We start from the raw sequence: 20,586 nt of genomic DNA, 5'->3' as shown, positions 1-20,586 counted from the left end.
GCATTTTTTGAAAAATATAGAGAATCTCATCCATCTTTGTCATTGGTTGAGGATTGTTGTGAACATTTTGAGGTTTTCATTCAAAATTTAGAGAATTTTTATGGTGATGAAGATTTTGTTGAAAACAGCAACAAGAAATGATAAAAATAGAATCTAGAAATTCCAATTTTAATTTGTCCTTGAATCAAAATTGTGAATGAAATTCGAATTTAGTCTCACCATCTGCTTGGAAATAATTAATTCATTCATTATGGATTAATTAGTTGGAGAAATTCAAGTTAGAAGTCTTTCTGCAATCATGCAACAATTATCCCTTAAATTAAAGAGATTATCCCTTAATTAAGGAGATAATATTGAGTTATATTTGAGTTGTAATTAGTTAGCTCAGTTTACTAAGTTAAGTCTAGTTAAATTAGTTCCAAACTATTTGAGGAATTAATTGTGAGTTATCAGTCAGTTGATGCATGCATGCACTCAACCAGTGTACTCCAAATAACTGAAGATTCCCTCATCAAAAACTCATGCATGTTTATTCTGAGAAAGACCCAGTTGAGCTAAATGTCAAGGACAGTGTACTATCAGTTGCATGTGTTTTCCTATAAAGGAAACTCATGCATGCAGTCAAGGACAGTGTACTATCAGTTGCATGTGTTTTCCTATAAAGGAAACTCATGCATGCAGTCAAGGTAAGGTCCCTTGAGGATTGCGCAGTTTTACAGTGTGTAAGAGCAGTGTTCCACTAGGTGAGATGAGAATCATCCACTAGGAACAGCACAAGGAAATAGGAGCTTGGAGGGCAGAGAGGAAGGCTTGTGAGAAGCTTTGATTGCCTGTGAGCATCCAAGAGGATTGTACTGAGAGCTGGCTAGATATGAGAGCCAAGGCTTTGTATAATTCTGATGTATTTTCACCTTGTATGATAATATAGATAGTGGGGTTTTTAGCTGAGGCTTTCCCCTGAGTATTTTCTGTGTTTCATGTGCATTGATCCTTCTTCTGGTTATATGTGTTCTGCTTGATATTGCTCAAATATTTTAAGCTTCCGCTAATTTATTGTAGAAGTAGATTAAAGTATTTTTCTTTAGTTATATTTCATTATCATATTAATCTACAGTTAGAATTTTCTACATGGTATCGGAACCAAGTTTATCGGAGCAGTGAATAGTATACGGAGAAGAGAATTCAAAGTTTGAAGTTCAGGGTTGCAGGTGCAAATCAAATTCATCTCATACTTCAAGTTTGGTCAATGGCATTCTATGGCTTGAGACTCAAGTATGCCTTGGAAGGCAACTCGAATTACATAGCATCGAAAGATCACATGGAGGCTATATAGAAGACAATGGCTTGAAGGATTTCATTGATCAAGAAATCCAAAATCCAGCTTCAACTAATGCACAAGAGTTGGCTGAGTGGAAGAAGTGTGTGGTGAGGGAAAGACGGATCATCATTGAGGGAGCTCGAGACCATATTGTCTCGATTCTCCATGGGAAGGATACTCCATATTCAATGTGGAAGAGATTGAAGGACCTCTACCAGAACAATAGCGACCAAAGGGAATTGGCGCTCAAGGATAAGCTTCAAAGAATCAAGATGGAGAACTGTGATACTATTTCCAAATATCTAAACAAGCTCACTACTTGCAGAGATGATCTTAGTAGTGTGGGAATAATTATTGTTGATGATGATATGGTGAGCCTCACTCTCCTTGGCCTTCCAAAGAGCTAGAATAGCTACCAGGACTCTTTGAATGGAAGGGAGAAACTGTCGGATTGGGAATGACTGTGATCAGATCTCATGCAGGAGGAGATCAGGAGGAGCACACGAGATGGTTCTTCATCCAAGGATGATGAAGAAAATCTGGCCTTAGCAAGTAAGGAAAGGAAATGGAAGGAGAAGGATTCTCATTCCAAATCGAATTCTTCTCATGGAGGGAAGAAGGTTGACAAGTCTAAAGTGAGATGCTTTAATTGTCACGAAATGGGTCATTATGCGACTAATTGCCCATCGTAGAAGTCCAAGAAGGGATCCTCAGATGGATCGAAAGGTGAGGCATTAGCCTCTCAGTTTGAAATGGACTTTACCCTCATCGCATGCATGGTGTCATCGATTGTGGGTTGTGGTTGGTATCTTGACAGTGGAGCCTCATTCCACATGACCAGCGATAAAAGTTTATTCAGTGCCTTGGAGGAGAAAGACCTCAAGATGCGGATAGATATGGGTGACGAAAAAAGGTTTAGTGTTTCAAGAGTGGGCACAATTACTTTTCAGAGGGAGCATGGAGCTCCTATCACCTTGACAGATGTGAAGTATGTGCCTGGACTGAAGAAGAACTTGGTATCGGTTGTGATGTTGGAGGACAAAGGCTACGATGTTGTCTTCAGTAAGGGAAAGGTTTTCCTTAGACACATCACCACGAGACAGGTGAAGCAGATTGGTTCACGAGTGAAGAACCTATATGCTCTTGAGGTTCAATATGCATGCAAAGCCTTGAGGAGCAAGGCAAATGTTGGAGACTTGGTGGTTGAGAGGGAGAGTAAATTACCTCTCAACATGCAGTCCCAGAAGAAGTCTCAGGCAATTGTGGAGGAGCCACAATTGGAGAAGTGGGTAGAGGGATCACATGCAGCCATACCTCCAGGTGTGAGGTGGGGCGATGTGAAGTGATAATCCAAGAAAGTTGAAATTGGGCAGGGTCCATTGAGAGGTTTTATCTCATGGATCGTACCTTACTATGGGAGCCCAAAGTACATAGTAGCCGAAGGAATCAGTGGGATTGATGCAGTCAGAGATCAAAGTGACAGAGACTAGAGCAGTCAAATACTGAAGAGTGCAGAGAAGGATTGACAATAGTGCAGAAAGGCAAAGTCAACAAAAGCGTAGAGTTTTCAGTCAACAGAGGCAATAACAGTCAGATACTTTGATGACAGATGCATCATACTGATTCAAGTTGGATGTCTTTTTGTTCTGGAATTGTTGGAGCAACAACACTAGAGAGAAGTGTTGTATGCATAACATTCCAAAGGTTCACGATCAGGATCGAGTTGAATTCGTTTCTTGTTGAGAGGGAGTGTTGAAAATAGCAACAAGAAATGATAAAAATAGAATCCAGAAATTCCAATTTTAATTTGTCCTTGAATTAAAATTGTGAATTAAATTCGAATTTAGTCTCACCAACTGCTTGGAAATAATTAATTAATTCATTATGGATTAATTAGTTGGAGAAATGCAATTTAGAAGTCTTTCTGCAATCATGCAACAGTTATCCCTTAAATTAAGGAGATTATCCCTTAATTAAGGAGATAAGATTGAGTTATATTTGAGTTGTAATTAGTTAGCTCAGTTTACTAAGTTAAGTCCAGTTAAATTAGTTCCAAACTGTTTGAGGAACTAATTGTGAGTTATCAATCAGTTGATGCATGCATGCACTCAACCAGTTGATGCATGCATGCACTCAACCAGTGTACTCTAGATAACTGAAGATTCCCTCACCAGAAACTAATGCATGCCTATTCTGAGAAAGACCCAGTTGAGCTCAATGTTAAGGACAATGTACTATCAGTTGCATGTGTTTTCCTTTAAAGGAAACTCATGCATGCAGTTAAGGTAAGGTTCCTTGAGGATTGCGCAGTTTTACAGTGTGTAAGAGCAGTGTTCCACTAGGTGAGGTGAGAATCATCCACTAGGAACAGTGCAAGGAAATAGGAGCTTGGAGGGAAGAGAGGAAGGCTTGTGAAAAGCTTTGATTTCCTGTGAGCATCCAGGAGGATTGTACTGAGAGCTGGCTAGCTATGAGAGCTAAGGCTTTGTATAATTCTGATGTATTTCCACCTTGTATGATAATACAGATAGTGGGGTTTTTAGCTAAGGCTTTCCCCTGAGTATTTTTTGTGTTTCATGTGCATTGATTCTTCTTCTGGTTATATGTGTTCCGCTTGATATTGCTCAAATATTTTAAGCTTCCGCTAATTTATTTTAGAAGTAGATTAAAGTATTTTGCTTTAGTTATATTGCATTACCAGATTAATCTACAGTTAGAATTTTCTACAGATTTTATGGAAGAAGAGATCCTAGAGGCTTTGTATGAGAAACCTTTCCTTCACCAGAAGAACATGTGTCTTCTCCCTTGGATGAAAGTGAAACCGAACAGGATCTCAATGATGACAGTCATGGTCCATCTTTCATAGCTGATTACAATTTGCAGCAGTCTTGTGATAAGGAGGGAGAACTAGTAGAGTAAGATTGTTAGTTTCCATGTAACCAAAACAAGGATGAAGATATTGTTTCCAATTTTCCTTCATGTCATTCGTTCTCTCAATTTGTAGCCCATGAAGAAAATTATGAAGAACAAATTTATGAAATTGCATGCACAAAACTTTAGGCAATGAAATCGTTCACAGTGATAGCTACCCAGGATTGCATTAAAATTATGAAGAAGAGTAGGTTGTTTCGGATCTCGTGGATATGGACATCCCTATTGTTGATAAGGTGGCTACCTCAAATGTAGATTTTCAAAAACACACTTCTATTTTTCTTGATGCAAGGGAAAAACTTGATGAACATATTGTCTTCTTTCATTCTAAAAAAGATTTTGCATTGGAAAATGGAGTGCTTATATTTTTGCTGACATTCAAGACATGGTAATGTTCCTTCTTATTGAAGATCCTTTTGTTAATTTGTTGCAACCATAAAGGGAGATTATTTTTATCGTATTTATGGATCATGAGAAGATAAACAGTGGATAGTTTGAGTTTCCATTTTCAGAATTTTCCTTTATGTCTAGTGCAGTTGAATACAAGCATAAGTCAGACAGTCATTTGCTTGATTGGCTACACTGGAGGGATCATTCGCATGATAGTATATATATATTTTAAGCAGGTGGGAAGTCTTCATTAGGATTTGAAGCCTGAGGCAAAGGCCCTAAGATCCCAATGGTATGATGCCATAAGTATAGTCAATCAGTAGTCGAAATTTCTAGTCTGTCAGTTAAGTTTAGTTATGAATGCTTGACTCCATCGCCCAATGGTTTAGGCCACTAGTCTGTGATTTTGTTCTTGGCACCTCGCTGGGAGCTACCATCCCCATTGGAGCCAATGTTAGGGTCATAGGTTTTTGTCATCAAATATATTTTCCTTATCCATTGACTTTCAGTTTTTGAGCAACAGTTTAGCTTATGACTATTGTTGTTGTCATAGTCTCAAAGCCATTGTCTGACATAATTAAAATTGTGGAAAAACCTTAGTCAGTGGGAGTTATGAGGTCTCATGTGTATAAAATAAATCCAGTTTAAAGGGGTTATGTGTCAGTATTCATCGATTAGAACCATTCGAAATGAATTTTTGGTAGTCTAAGGTTTTGTTGGTTATGAGGTTTGGTCATTAATATTCCACCAATTATGGTCTATGCTTTTATTCTTACTTCATTTACCCCCTTACTTTCCTATCTTATACCATGTTTCCATTCTCTTCATACATACACCCCTTCATATATGTTCCCATCCCATATACATTTGCATACCCCCCCCCCCCACTCTTTCTTTCATTCTAAACCTATTCTCTAAATTCTACTACTATATTCCTACATTCACCATCATTGTACACACATGCCAAGTTAAGCAAGCACTAAAGGACACATCATCACTACAAGACACCTTAGATTGATCCACAACAAAGACAATGAAACATAGAATAGAGATACAACCATTGTAAATCAGTGCTACGCAACCCCTGTTTTCGCTGCCCAGTGTTGTGCAACCCCCGTTTTCACTGCACAGTGCTGCACAAATGCTTTGTTTTAGCCATCCTTTTAAAGAACGGTTTCTAATCACATGGAGGTGAATCGTTGGAAAATGAAAGAGGGTTTTCTCAAGGATGGACCAAATAAAAATAACCTCATCCATTTTTTTCACAGGTGTCATGGATCGGGAGATTTGAATGCATCTTCAAAGCATATTTTTTGGACTGTGCAAATTGCTTGTTTTAGCCATTGTTTTGCAGAGGAATTTCTGAGGATATGGGGAAGAATTTGAAGAAATGGAGAAAGGGTTTTGGGAGTTATGGGTGTTACTTGGAAACCCATTTTTACAATTTCTTGCTGCCATAATTATGAAGTTTTTTGAAATTCGATTTGTGAATTCAAATTTTTGAAAGGTTTGAGACATCAGATGGGTCCTAATCCAACTCATCAAATTTTGACCTTGCTATTGTGATGCTATAGATAAATATAAAATGAATGGATATGCCATTATCTAGGAGATAGGATAAAGTACTTTGTGTTTTTTTTTAAGGATAAATACTGCAGTTTTTATGTTAGCTTTGTTTAGATTTTCTTGTTCAAAAAAACATGATGTTACTAAGTTAGTTTGATTCGATCCACTCAGTGGATAAGTGATGCAATGTATCTTGTCATATAGGCATGTCGTGTTGAAAATGTATTTAAGACCATAAAAAGTAATGAAGAATATTGATCAATAAATACAAGAGACAAAATTTAGTGTATATTGTGATTTTTTTAGTGATTAATGAAGAAGACCAGAGTTATTTCTTTCAAGGATTCTTGTGTCAACATATGTTGGTGATGTGTTTTCCTCTATTCTTATATGTCCTTTTGCTTTCAGTTACTCATACTCCATTTGTTTCAGTTATCCATAAATTGATTGTCTTTATTATTTGAAAGAGGTTAATGAAAGCAAAATTCATCTAAGATAGGTGCTTTGTTTTCCTCTCAAATAATATTCATGTTTTTCATTTGAAACTGAGTATAAAATTCATCCCTAGACTTAGTGGACTGTAATATTGTTTTCCTCCAGCATATACTACAAATGAGTTTAAAGATCCAAAGTGTTGCCTATCTTTCCCTTAGTAAAGAACTTCTCACTATCCCATTTTAATCACTGAGATTTTATAAACAAGGATACCCAATGCATGTCTTTGTCACTTTTTCATTAAACTTTTAAAAACATAAAACAAATTCATTTATCCTATGCTTAAGAGCTAGCATAAAATCTGAAAAACTCGGGTTTTTAATTGATTGAAAGACATTATAGAGAGAGCCCTCTCTAGACCAAAAGGGCTAGATTCTGGTCCAAAAGAGGTTTGTGGTTACCTCTCGGATTTCTCTCCTCAACTTGGAGAAATTTATGGAGTGCTAACATAGTGGCGCCATTTCCAGGGAGTGAATGATTTCATGTTCCCCGGGAAAGATCATAATAGTTTAGATCTGATTGTTGATGTTGGAAAATATTCAGACACATAAAAAAGGCTAAATCATTCACCTAGAGACTCCAAATCAAGTTTCAACATGATATGAAGACTCCACCCGCAGTAGGATCCAAGAATCAAGATGGGTTCAATTGCAATAACAAATGTCAGGTATGGTCCTATGGATAGATCTCATATTCCTTTCTTTCCTAATTTGATGTCTTGTGTCGATTGGTCAACTTATCTCCCAATATTCAAAGATGAGGACAGAGAGGATGTTTCTCTACATCTCGTTAAATTTCACATGCATGCACACAAGTTTAGGGTTCAACTTCCTAAAGATTGTATGATGAAGATGTTCATGGCAACCTTAGAAGGAAAAGCATGGACTTGGTATGAAGGTTTTCCATCTGCTAGTATTTATTCTCTTAAAGATTTTCGTTCAACTTTTTTTGAAAAATATAGAGAATCTCATCCTTCTTTATCATTGGTTGAGGATTGTTGTGAGCATTTTAAGGTTTTCATTCAAAATCTAGAGAATTCTTATGGTGATGAAGAGATCCTGGAGGCTTTGTATGAGAAACCTTCCGTTCACCAACAAGAACATGTGTCTTCTCCCATGGATTAAAGTGAAACTGAGCAGGATCTCAATGATGGCATTCATGTTCCATCTTTTGTAGGTGATTATAATTTGCAGCAGCCTTGTGATCACGTGGGAGAACTAGTAGAGCAAGATTGTCAATTTCTGTGTAACCAAAACAGGGATGAAGACAGTGTTTTCAATTCTCCTTCATGCCATTCTTTGTCTCAATTTGCATCCCATGAAGAAAATTATGAAGAATGGAATTATGAAACCAAATGCACAAAAACTTTAGGCAGCGAAATTGTTCACAGTGATAGCTACCCAAGATTGCAGGAAAATTATGAAAAAGAGTAGGTTGTTTTGGATCCCGTGGATATGGACATTCTTGTTGTTGATAAGGTGGTTGCCTCAAATGTATATTTTCAAGAACACACTTCTCTTTTTCCTGATGCAAGTGAAAAACTTGATGAACATACTGTCTTCTTTCATTCTAACAAAGATTTTGCATTAGAAAATGAAGGGAGTGCTTATATTTTTGCTGACATTCAAGACATGGTAATGTTCCTTCTTATTGAAGATCCTTTTTCTAATTTGTTGTAGCCATCAAGGGAGATGAGTTTTATTTTATTTATGGATCATGATCAGATGCATAGTGGATAGTTTGAGTTTCCATTTTTAAAATTTTACTTTATGTCTGGTGCAGTTGAATACAAGCATAAGTCAGACAGTGATTTTCTTGATTGGCTACACTGGAGGGATCATTTCGCATGATTGTATATATATCTTCAGTAGGTGTCCAGTCATCATTATGATTTGAAGCCCGAGATGAAGGCTTTAAGATCCCAATGGTCTGCTGCCATAAGTATAGTCATTCAGTAGTCAAAATTTGTAGTCTGTCAGTTATGTTTAGTTTTGAATGCTTGACTTCGTCTCCCAAATGTTTAGGTCACTAGTCTGCGATTTTGTTCTTGGCACCTCGCTAGGAGGCTACCATCCCCATTGGAGCCAATGTTAGGGTCATAGGTTTTCATCATCAAATATATTTTCCTTATCCATTGATTTTTCAGTTTTTAGCAGCAATTTAGCCTATGACTATTGTTGTTGTCATAATCTCAAAGCCATTGTCTAACATCATTAAAATTGTGAAAAAACCTCAGTTAATGGGATTTATGAGGACTCATGTTTATAAATTTAATTTGGGTTAAATGGTTTATGTGTCAATCTTCGTTGATCAGAACCATTCGAAATAAATTTGTGGTAGTCTAAGGTTCTGTTGGTTATGAGGTCTAGTCATTAATATTCTGCCAATTATGGTCTATGATTTTATTCTTACTTCATTTACCCCTTACTTTCCTATCCTATACCCTATTTCCTTTCTCTTCATACATACACCCTTTCATATATGTTCCCATCCCATATAAATTTGCATACCCCCCCCCCCTCTCTTTCATTCTAAACCTATTCTCTAAATTCTACTACTATATTCCTACATTCGCCATCATTGTACACCCATGCCAAGTCAAGTAAGCGCTAAAGGACACATCATAACTACATGAGACCTTAGTTCGATCCATAGCAAAGACAGTGACACATAGAACAAACATACAACCATTGTAAACCAGTGTTACACAACCCCTATTTTCGATGCCCAGTGCTGCACAAATACTCTATTTTAGTCATCCTTTTGTAGAACAGTTTCTTATCATATGGAGGTGAATTTTGTGAAATTTGAATTTTTTTTCTCAAGGACGGTCCATATAACAATAACCTCTTCCATTTTATACATAGGTGTCATGGATCGGGATATTCAAATTCATCTTCAAAGCATATTTTTCAGATGGTGCAAATTTCTTGTTTTAGCTATTGTTTTACAGAGGACTATTTGAGGAGATGGGGAAGAATTTGAAGAAACTGAGGTTTTTCTTCAAAACAAATACATATACAAAAACATATCTCTTTTATTACACATATGCTATCGTTTGGGAGTTACTTGGAGACCCATTTTAACAATTGAAACTGGAAGTTTTTTTCTCAAGGACGGTCCATATAACAATAACCTCTTCCATTTTATGCACATGTGTCATGGATCAAGAGATTCGAATGCATCTTCAAAGCATTTTTTTTAGACTGTGCAAATTTCTTGTTTTAGCCATTGTTTTACAGAGGACTATTTGAGGAGATGCGAAAGAATTTGAAGAAACTAAGAGACGTTTTTCTTCAAAACAAATACATATACAAAAACATATCTCATATATTACACATATGCTATCATTTGGGAGTTACAGGTGTTACTTGGAGACCCATTTTTACAATTTCTTGCTTCCAGAATTATGAAGTTTTTTGAAATTTGATTTGTGAATTTGAATTTTTTAAAGGTTTGAGACATCAGATGGGTCCCACTCCAACTCATCAAATTTCGAACTTGCTATTGTGATGCTAGAGATAAATATAAAATGAATGGATATGCCATTAGCTAGGAGATAAGATAAAGTATTTTTTGTTTTTTTAAGGATAAAAACTGCAGTTTTTATGTTAGCTTTGTTTAGTTTTTCTTGTTAAAAAAAACATGATGTTTCTAAGTTGTTTGGTTCGATCCACTCAGTGGATAAGTGATGCAATATACCTGGTAATATGGGTCTATTGTCTTGAAAATGTATTTAAGACCACCAAAAGTAATGAAGAATATTGATCGGCAAATACAAAAGACAAAATTTAGTGTATGTTGTGATTTTTTCAGTGATTAATGAAGAAGACCAGGGTTATTTCTTTCAAGGATTCTTATGTCAACATACATTGGTGATGTTTTTTCCTCTGTTCTTATATGTCCTTTTTCTTTCAGTTACTCATACTCCATTTCTTTCAGGTATTCATAAATTGACTATCTTTATTATTTGAAAGAGGTTAATGAAAGTAGATTTCATCTAAGATAGATCTTTGTTTTCCTCTCAAATAATCTTCATGTTTTTTTATCTAAAACTGAGTATAAAATTCATCCTTAGATGCTTTATGCTTAGTGTACTGTAATATTTTTTTCCTCCACCATATACTACAACCAATTTTAAATATCCACAGTGTTGGTTATCTTGCCCTTCATAAAGAACTTCTCACTATCCCATTTTAATCATTGACATTTTCTAAACAAGGATGCCCAATTCATGTCTCTACCACTTTGTCGTTAAACTTTTAAAAATATAAAACAAATTCATTTCTCATGTGCTTAATAGCTAGCCTAAAATCTGAAAAACTCAGTTGTTTAATTGACTGAGAGACCCTATAGAGAGATCCCTCTCTAGACCAGAAGGGATAGATTCTGGTCCAAAAGAGGTTTGTGGTTACATATAGGGTTTCTTTCCTCACCCTGGAGAAATATACGGAGTGCTAACACCACCCGCATTATATTATACACCATTTGTGAAAGACTCAACTACGACTTGACTACAGTGGTTCCGTAATCATTTGGATTTAGTTGGAACTCAACCATCGCCATTAAGATTGTATGAGGCACGCATTGGTGTTATCCCTCCTAAGCTTGCTATAGAGTTACTTTCCCATTTAGACTCCCAAAGTTCGTTGGTCCCCTTGATTTATAATGACTTGCAGGAAACAAGTAAATATTGTCCTAGATATCTAAAAGTCTTCTTTGCGGAAACAAATAAGCATAATAAAACTTATAAAATCAACTAGAAAACATACAGTGCCCAGGAAGGTTACAAGGAGATCAATATACCATAAATAATTAGGAAATTTCCTTCCTAGTTCGATTTACAATCATAAACCATATATTCAGGGTCAAGATTAAGAATATTACAAGCATATAGTTATCACATTCAGGTCGATGCAATTTTCAGGCATAAACTACACAGCTAGTCATAAAACAAACATTAATACAGGCCCGAAGCCAACATAAATGAACAGTCAATGCTCACATCACATACAATGGGATTACTCAGTGCATATAACACTTACACATATGGTTATATGTGTGTATTTTCTACATAAAGAACATTAGTGCAACATTACAGCAACAAGGCACACATTCATCAGAGCTTTACCATTCCAGTCACAGTGATTCATGATCCACTCATATAGTGAATACAACACCACCCTAACAGTGCAATATGAACTCAATAACCGGGAATGCATTTATAAATACTTATCTATAATCAATACTAGAATTGGTGATTGATATCGAGACTACAACCCTCTAGCCAACCATAGACCACTGAAGCCAAGCCTTACTTGCAATTGTCACCCTCGAATTGAATTTCAAGCTTGAGGTGGAGTGCTTTTGAGTGTTTTCAACCAACCTATTAAGAAACCAACCCACAAAAAGATAGAAAAATAGATCAATTACTTCATAATCATCCTCTTCGAGGGGGCAACCTCCTTTACATTACACAAATGAACAATTCTTGGATGATACAAATGACAAAACCTTATTTCTATATATAAGAGTCTAAGAGGTCATAATATAATCAAAGCCAACATAACAATAATAATACAAGGGCACAACAATAACAATAGTGGGCTTCTATGGGTCACAATAATAACAATATGGGGACAATAGGGGCACAACAATAACAATAAGGGCTACAATGAAAATAGTAATGGGGGAATCACTAGTATTATAGGGACCTAACATTCCCCTCTCCTTCAAAAAAGTGTTGTCCTCAACGCTTGAGTAGTTATGGATGCTTTTGTATAAAAGTATCATCCTCCCATGTGGAATCTTCAGCGGGCAAGTTCTTCCACTTGATGAGATACTCCGAAATTGATCGATTTCGTAGTTGTCTAGTTCTTGTTTCTGTGACTGTTTCAGGTTCCAATATTTTTTTTCCTTCCTCATCAAGTTCTAGAAATATTGTTTGAGCTGGGATCTTGAAATAACCTTCTTTAAGCATGAAACATGGAAAACTGGGTGCACACGGGAAGTTACAGGAAGCTCCAATTTGTATGCCATAGTACCAATCTTTTGCAACACCTTGTATGGACCATAATATTTTGGTGATAGTTTATTATCCTTCTTAGCTTGCTTGAGGGACATTTTTTTATATGGTTGTAGTCGTAGAAATACCCAGTCACCTACATCAAAACTTCTTTCACTGCGATGTTGATCTACCTGTTTTTTCATTCTATTTTGTGCCAAAGTTAGGTTATTCTTTAAGAGTTGTAGAACTTGTTGTTGATGCTCGATGTGATCTTCCACTACTTGAACCTTAGAATTTTATCGTAAATATGATGTGAAGGATGGTGGGTGATATCCATAAAGTGCCATAAATGGGGTCATTTTTGTTGCAGTATGGAAGGAAGTGTTATACCACCATTCAGCCAGAGATAACCATTTGACCCATTGTGTATGTTTATCAGATACAAAGCAATGAAGATATCCTTCCAAACATTTGTTTACTATCTCAGTTTTCCCATCAGATTGAGGATGATAAGATGAGCTATGAGCTAACTAAGTACCAAGACAAGAATATAATTTGGTCCAAAAATTTCCAGTGAAAATGGGATCTCTGTTGTTTAAAATAATCTTTGGGTTTCCATGTAGCTTTTGAATTGTTTCCATAAATGCAGTAGAAACTGTATTGGCTTTAAATGGATGAGATAATGCACAAAAGTGTGCATACTTGGTAAGTATGTCAACTCCCACCATGATGACACTCTTTCCTTCAGACTTGGATAAACCTATGATAAAATCCATTGAAACCTCCTCCCAACATTGACTTGGAATGGATAAAGGTTGTAATAGACCCGAGGTCTTAATTGATTCAAAATTATTTTTTCAGAAAACCAAACATTCCGCCACAAACTTTTGAATATTAGATTTGAGGCCATCCCAAAAAAATCCTTCTTAACCTTGTGGTAAGTTTTTAAAAATCCCAAGTGCCCTCCTAAGGGAGAGGCGTGCAATTCCATAAGAATCTTTTGTTTGAGTTGGGAATTCTAACATAGGTATAAGCAATCTTTGTACCATAACGAATCATTTTTCCATCTAAATGTATCAGATGTACTAGGATCTTGTTGTAACTTTTGAATGAGTGCCCACACATCTTCGTCATTCTTCCATTCATCCCTTGCTTCGTTTATCCAATCTGGTTGGATAATAAAAATGGCACAAAGCAATGCTTCCACATCCTCATCCTTTCTTGAGAGTGCATCTGCCACAACATTTTGCTTCCCTTTTTTGTAGATGATTTCAAAGTCATAAGCCAACATCTTTGTGACTCATTTTTGTTGCTCTTCTGATGATAATCTTTGTTCTAAAAAAGTATTTAAGGCTATCATGATCCATTTTTACCTTGGAGTGTCTTCCCATTAGGTAGGGTCACCATTGCTTAAGTGCATGTAGTATTTCCAACATTTCCTTCTCATAGATAGCTTTGTGTAAATACTTTCCTTTGATTGGATGACTTTTGAAAGCAATGAGTCTTTCTTCTTGCATTAAAACAGCACCAATTCCATTTCCTAAGGCATCACATTCCACAATAAAGGTTTTTGTGAAGTCTGGCGTAGCTAAGACCGGTGCTTGGCACATTGCCTCTTTAATATGTTCAAAGGCCTTCGTTGCTTCTAGAGTCCATAAAAATGCATCTTTCTTCAATAATGTTGTTAGAGGTGTTGCTAGTCTACCATAATTCCTAACAAACTTGCGATAATACCCTGTCAACTCAAGAAATACTCAGAGAGGATTTATGGATGTGGGGATTTTCCATTCTTTAATAACTTTAATTTTGCGAGGGTCTACCTTAACACCTTCATGAGATACAATATGACCCATATATTCCACCTCTTATACTCCAAAGAAACATTTGGAGATTTTTCATATAATTGTTTCTCCTCAAATAGTTTGAGCACACTGTCAACATGTTGAACATGATCCTTGCAAGACTTGTTATAGATTAGTATATCATCCAAAAATACTAACACAAATTTTCTAAGGAAGGGTTTGAAAATGGAATTCATCAAACCTTGAAATGTAGAAGGTGCATTGGTAAGGCCAAAAGGCATGACCAAAAACTCATAATGACCCTCATGAGTTCTAAATGTTATTTTCGAAATGTCTTCAGTCTTCATTCTGGTTTGATGATATCCTGAACGAAGATCCAACTTGGTGAAGTAAATTGATCCATGCAATTCATACAATAGTTCATCAATGACAAACATGGGAAATTTATCTTTAATAGTGAGCTTGTTGAGCTCCCTATAATCCGGAAACATGTGCCATTATCCATCCTTCTTGTGCACCAATACTACTGGACAAGAGAAAGAACTTTGACTAGGTTGAATTATACCAACCTCTAGCATTTCTGCAACCATACATTCAATTTCACTCTTTTGGCCATAGGGATATCTGTAAAGCCTCATGTTTGGAGGAACACTTCCTAGAATCAAATTAATAGCATGATCATGATCACGAATAGGTGGGAGACCTTTGCAAGTCTCAAATACATTGGAATGATTGTCCAAGGCTTTTTGGAGATCTGGAAAAATAGATTATTTCGATGTGGAAACCTCTAGAGGACATAATTTTGTAATTACGCCTCATTGTTATTCCTTTAGAAGCTTTGTCATTCCATTAGATCTAATTATCTTTCCTGGTTTCCCTGTGATACCTCTTAATTCAACTTCCTTTCCTTCCGAAGAAAATTTCATGAAAAGTTCTTGAAAATTAAAAGCTATTGTACCCAAGGATGGTAGCCACTAGACTCCTAATACAACATCAGCACCACCCATTGGAATGGAAAGCATTGGGTTATTCAATACATATTCTCCCATGGATAGCTTGATATTATGGAACTTTCCAGAGCAATTTATGGTTCCTCCACTTGCAACCATCACTTGACACTTTGGTGCTAGATATAGGAAGAAATTCAATTCCTTAGCTATCTTACAATGAATAAAGTTATGGGTACTGTCCGAATCAATCAACATTATTACCCTTTTCTTCTTGATATGTCCTTTTATCTTGATAATTGGAGGAGTGGTAATTCCGGCCAATGAATTACATGATATGGTCGAATTCATTTCTTCTTTCTCTAGGGTTTGTTCCTGGTGTATATCCTCTTCTTTTGACATTTCTTGTTCCTTTTCTTCCTCCTCTTCACAATCTATATAAATTAGTTTCTTCTCAGCACACTTATGACCTTTAGTGTATTTCCTATCACCACTGTAAAAAAAGCCCTTTTGCTCTTTTTTCTTCCAATTGTTGGGGCGTCAACCTTGTAAGTTGTGGAAGGCTATGGGAAACAACACTTCCATCCTTATAATTGTGAGTGGTAGGCTTCCTTGTCACCATAATTTTGTTTTCCATTTTTCTTTCCAACCTGAATGCCTTCTCCAATGAGTCAGGTTCCCAAAGGTGAACCTCATGTTGGATGTTATCCTTTAAAGTCCCTATGAACACATCAATCCTATGCTCTAGAATATTTTTTATCCTTATATTCAATTTTTGGAAGTCCTCAATGTGCTCCATCATTGAACCCTTTTGTTTTAGATTTATCAATTGGCTAAAAAAATTGTTGCTTTTTGTATCCTCATAATGTGCTATCATTTCTTCTGTAAAAATTGCCCAAGTGACAATTTGTTTACGAAAGCAAAGCCATCGATACCATACAAATTGATTTGGTTCCAAATATAAAGTTGCAATGCGTACCTTTTGTGTGTTTTTCACATTATGGAGATTGAAATATTGCTCCATCTGTAGTATCCATGTTATGGGATCCTTGCCATCAAACTTCCTCATATCGATCTTTGGAACATGGTGGATCTTCAATCCAACATTAGAGTCTATGAAATCATGATTAACATTTCTTTTATTCTCATCATGAGTTTCCTTTACTACCCTTTCACCATTAGTAAGCATTTCTTGTAGAAACTTAGTCAAATCTATCTTCAACTCTTCCATGTCTCTTTTCACTTTTTCTTCTATACCATCCATCTTAGCGTCCATGCCATTCATCTTAGCTTTCATGCCATCCATCTTAGCTTCCACGCCATTCATCTTAGCTTCCACGCCTTTCGTTAAACCATCAATCTTAGCTTCTGTTATCTTTTGTGAGAGTGAAATTTGTTGCACTTGGTCTCATAATTTTGATATATCATGTTGCATTTCTTACTAGGTGTTTCCATTTTCTTTCTTTGGGGCATCAATTAATGATAACTATGCTTCACTATGCCCTTTGAACTTCAAACTAATTTTTCAACCCAAACTTATGCAAACTTTTAAAAAGACTACACACCTTTTTTTTGCTCTGTAGAAGCTCGATATTGAATCTGTTGTATCTCTGTAATTTCGAATATCCAAGGTCTGAAATTACTTCCTGCGGTAGCCTCTGCGTCCTCTTTCCAATGCCACCAATCTAATCAAAATTGGATTCTCCAAGAAAGAGTTATGCCCAATCTCCCAAGATGACCTGATTATATAATTTTCAGTAGAGAGAACTTGTACGATGTGCCACATGTTACTGTTTTGACCTTCAAATCTAAAAAAGATACACGGAAAACTATAGTCCGTCCTCTTTCTGTAACTTCTTACGAAATTTCAATATGATGCTCAGAGAGAAAGTTATGATGATTTTCCCAAGGTCACCTGTTTGGAATGTAATTTGGGAGTCTGCAAAAACCCTAACTTCCTCAGATCATATCTCCGAAAATATAGAGACAAGATCTGAAATTCGGACCCGAGGTTCAGAACGATTTCGGATCAAATGGGTTTTTTTGTTTGCTTCTAAAACTTCGTAGAGAAAAAGTTATAGCGAAAATTCCACAATGACCTATTTGGAGCAATGAAACCCTAGAATCTAAACCTCTAATACCAAATGTTAAGAAGCCATCACACAAAAAATAGAAAAGATAAATCAACGACTTCAAAATCAGCGTCTTCGAGGGGGCATCTTTACATTACACAAATGAACAATTCTTGGATGATACAAATGACAAAACCTCCTTTCTATATATAGGAGTCTAAAGGGTCACAATATAAACAAAAGCAACATAACAATAATAATATAAGGGCACAACAATAACAATAGTGGGCTTCTATGGGGCATAATAATAACAATATGAGGACAATAGGGGCACAACAATAACAATAAGGGCTATAATGATAATAGTAATGGGGGAATCACTATTATTATAGGGACCTAGCACAATCGAAATAGGTGAAACATGATGTCACAAGGTTGTGTTGCCTTCATCCACCAGCTAAACTCATTATAACTCACATTATTTAGGCATATTCCTTTTCATGCCAGAATTTCACAATACAAAGAACTCCACCTCACTTTCAGGAGAAGAGTTCACTTTCTGGAAGGTTCATGAGGGTTAAGCTATTTATGGGTAAAGGAATCACTACTTCGGGTGGTTCCTTAGTGAGTCAAGCACCAGAGATTCAACCCTAAGGAAACTCCTGATGGTTCATCAACCCTCACAAACACTTGAATGATTCTTCATATTCCAACAAGTTCATCAAACCACAAGCTTCCAGTGGGTTTTTCAGCCTTACAAGAAATCCATGCTCTATGAACCAAATCACCTAGCAAACCTCCCTCAGATGTTTCCTCGGTCGGTGCCTTGTTTCTAGGATTCAATTTAATGTCAAATATCACATGATCTCCCTTCCAGCCCTACATTCTTACATAGCAATTCTGAATGTTGCATTCCTCTACTAATGCCTTCCCTCCCATGTATGAGCAAGCGAGAGTGCATCTATGAAATTGATTAATTAATTGCCTCCTTCCTTTCTTTAATGGACAAACTAACCAACTTTTCTTTTCCACAATTTGCACAACAGTCCACAACCTAAGAGCGTAGCCCATGATGCTCTTAAATATGTGTCCTACATTGCTTGTTGTTTGAGCTGAAGGACACTTGGACTCGATGCACAATCAACACATTAAATTCTTTCAACCAACCTGGACTGATACTTAAAAACAACCATTTCCTCAAGCAAATGAATTGTGTCCCTTTCTCATCCATTTTAAAAATAACTAAAAATATTTACAAGAGAGAAAATGTTAACCAACAACATCATATTCCCCTCCCCCTTGAGGTGGAACATCGTCCTCGTTGTTCAATAACCATAAACAAGACAATTGGTATGGAACTTTATACACACAGATTTATACAACATTTACAATGCATTTATAATTTTCCTTACTTAGCAAATAGGAAAGGATATGCTGCCCTCATATGGTCAGCCATTTTCCACATGGCTTCCTCGGGCCCAAAGTGTCTCCACTGCACTTTTCCTTGCTCTATTACTTACTTCTAAAGCGTGAGCTATCTCTGATACAAGATGCATAGAGGTTTTGGCAAGAACTCTCTCTCTGGTTCCACCTATAATATAGTCCAATAAATAACATTATTAGTGTCCTATACATATCTTTTAAGCAATGAAATGTGGAAAAATTCATGGACTTTTACTTATGGTGGTAAGCCTAATCTATAGGCCACTAGCCCAATCCTTTCAAGTATCTCAAAAGTCCCACAGAATCGTGGTGCCAACTTGGCTCATGACCCAATCCTCAAGGAACTTTTCTTGGGTTTAACTCTTAAGTAAACATGTTCCCCAACTTGGAACTCCTTATGCAACCTATGTTGATCCGCATAACTCTTTTTCTTATCCTGTGCCACTTTTAAATTATGCCTGATAGTTTGCATTTGTTGCTCCATTTCCTTTAGCATATCAATTTCAATAAGGACCCTATTAATTGGATCGTTGGACAATTCCTTCCATATAGTGCCTCAAACAGGCTCATTTTCAAATATTCTTGGTACCCATTATTGCATGCAAACTCCACAAGTGGAGGAGAATCTTCCCACTTCCTTGGCTAGTGCATTACATACATCCTCAACATGTCTTCGAGGATTCTATTTGTCCTCTCCATTTTCCAATCCATCTGTGGATAATAAGATGTATTGAATGCCAATTCACTCCCAAGCCTGCAAATAGTTCCTTCCAAAACTTTGAAGTGAACTTGGCATCCCCACCTGAAATAATATTCTTGGGAACTCCATGTAACCTCACAATATCTATTATGATAATTTGAGCCACATCACTAGCTGAATTGGTGGACTTGGCTACTACAAAATGTGCCACTTACTCAACTTGTCAATGACCACTATAATATCATCATGTTTCCTAGATTCTCTTGGAAAACCGATGATGAAATCCATGGAGATCACTTCCCACTTCCATTCCGAAATAGGAATGGGTTGTAATAAACCCGTTGGATGTTTACATTTGGCCTTCACCTGTTGGCATTCCATGCACTTACCAACAAACTCAGCAACTTCTCTTTTTAAATTAGGCCAATAATAAAACCTCTTGATGATCGTGAGAGACTTTTGGTATCCTGGGTGGCTAGAATATGGCTTAGCATGGAATTATCTCATTAGGAGTGCCTTCAAATCTTTATTGTTCGGCACATAGATTCTACTTTTGAATCTAACTAGCCCATAATATGAAAGTTGATATGCTTCATTCTTTCCATCCTCTTGCTACAATTTTTCTTTTATTTGTTGATATTTCTCATCATGTTGTCTTACAATTTTGAATTATTTTCCTAGTTCCATCCCATAAGAACTTATGGCTGCTAAATGATTTAATTGCACCCTCATGTTGAGTGCATCCTCTACTTTGTTATCCTTTCCTTTTATATATTTGATTTCAAAATCAAATTCGTTGAGCATGGGTAGCCATTGAGCTTGTCTTACATTTAACTTGGGTTGTCCAAATAAATACTTCATCCCTCCATGATTATTAATTAGGGTAAATTTTCTACCAAGAAGGTAGTGCCTCCG

The sequence above is a fragment of the Pinus tabuliformis genome, chromosome 2_2 (genome assembly GCF_031772625.1).
Source record: "Pinus tabuliformis cultivar Carrire ecotype Pingquan chromosome 2_2, CPIR1, whole genome shotgun sequence".
Classification (NCBI taxonomy): domain Eukaryota; kingdom Viridiplantae; phylum Streptophyta; class Pinopsida; order Pinales; family Pinaceae; genus Pinus; species Pinus tabuliformis.
This window is presented reverse-complemented; position numbering follows the sequence as displayed.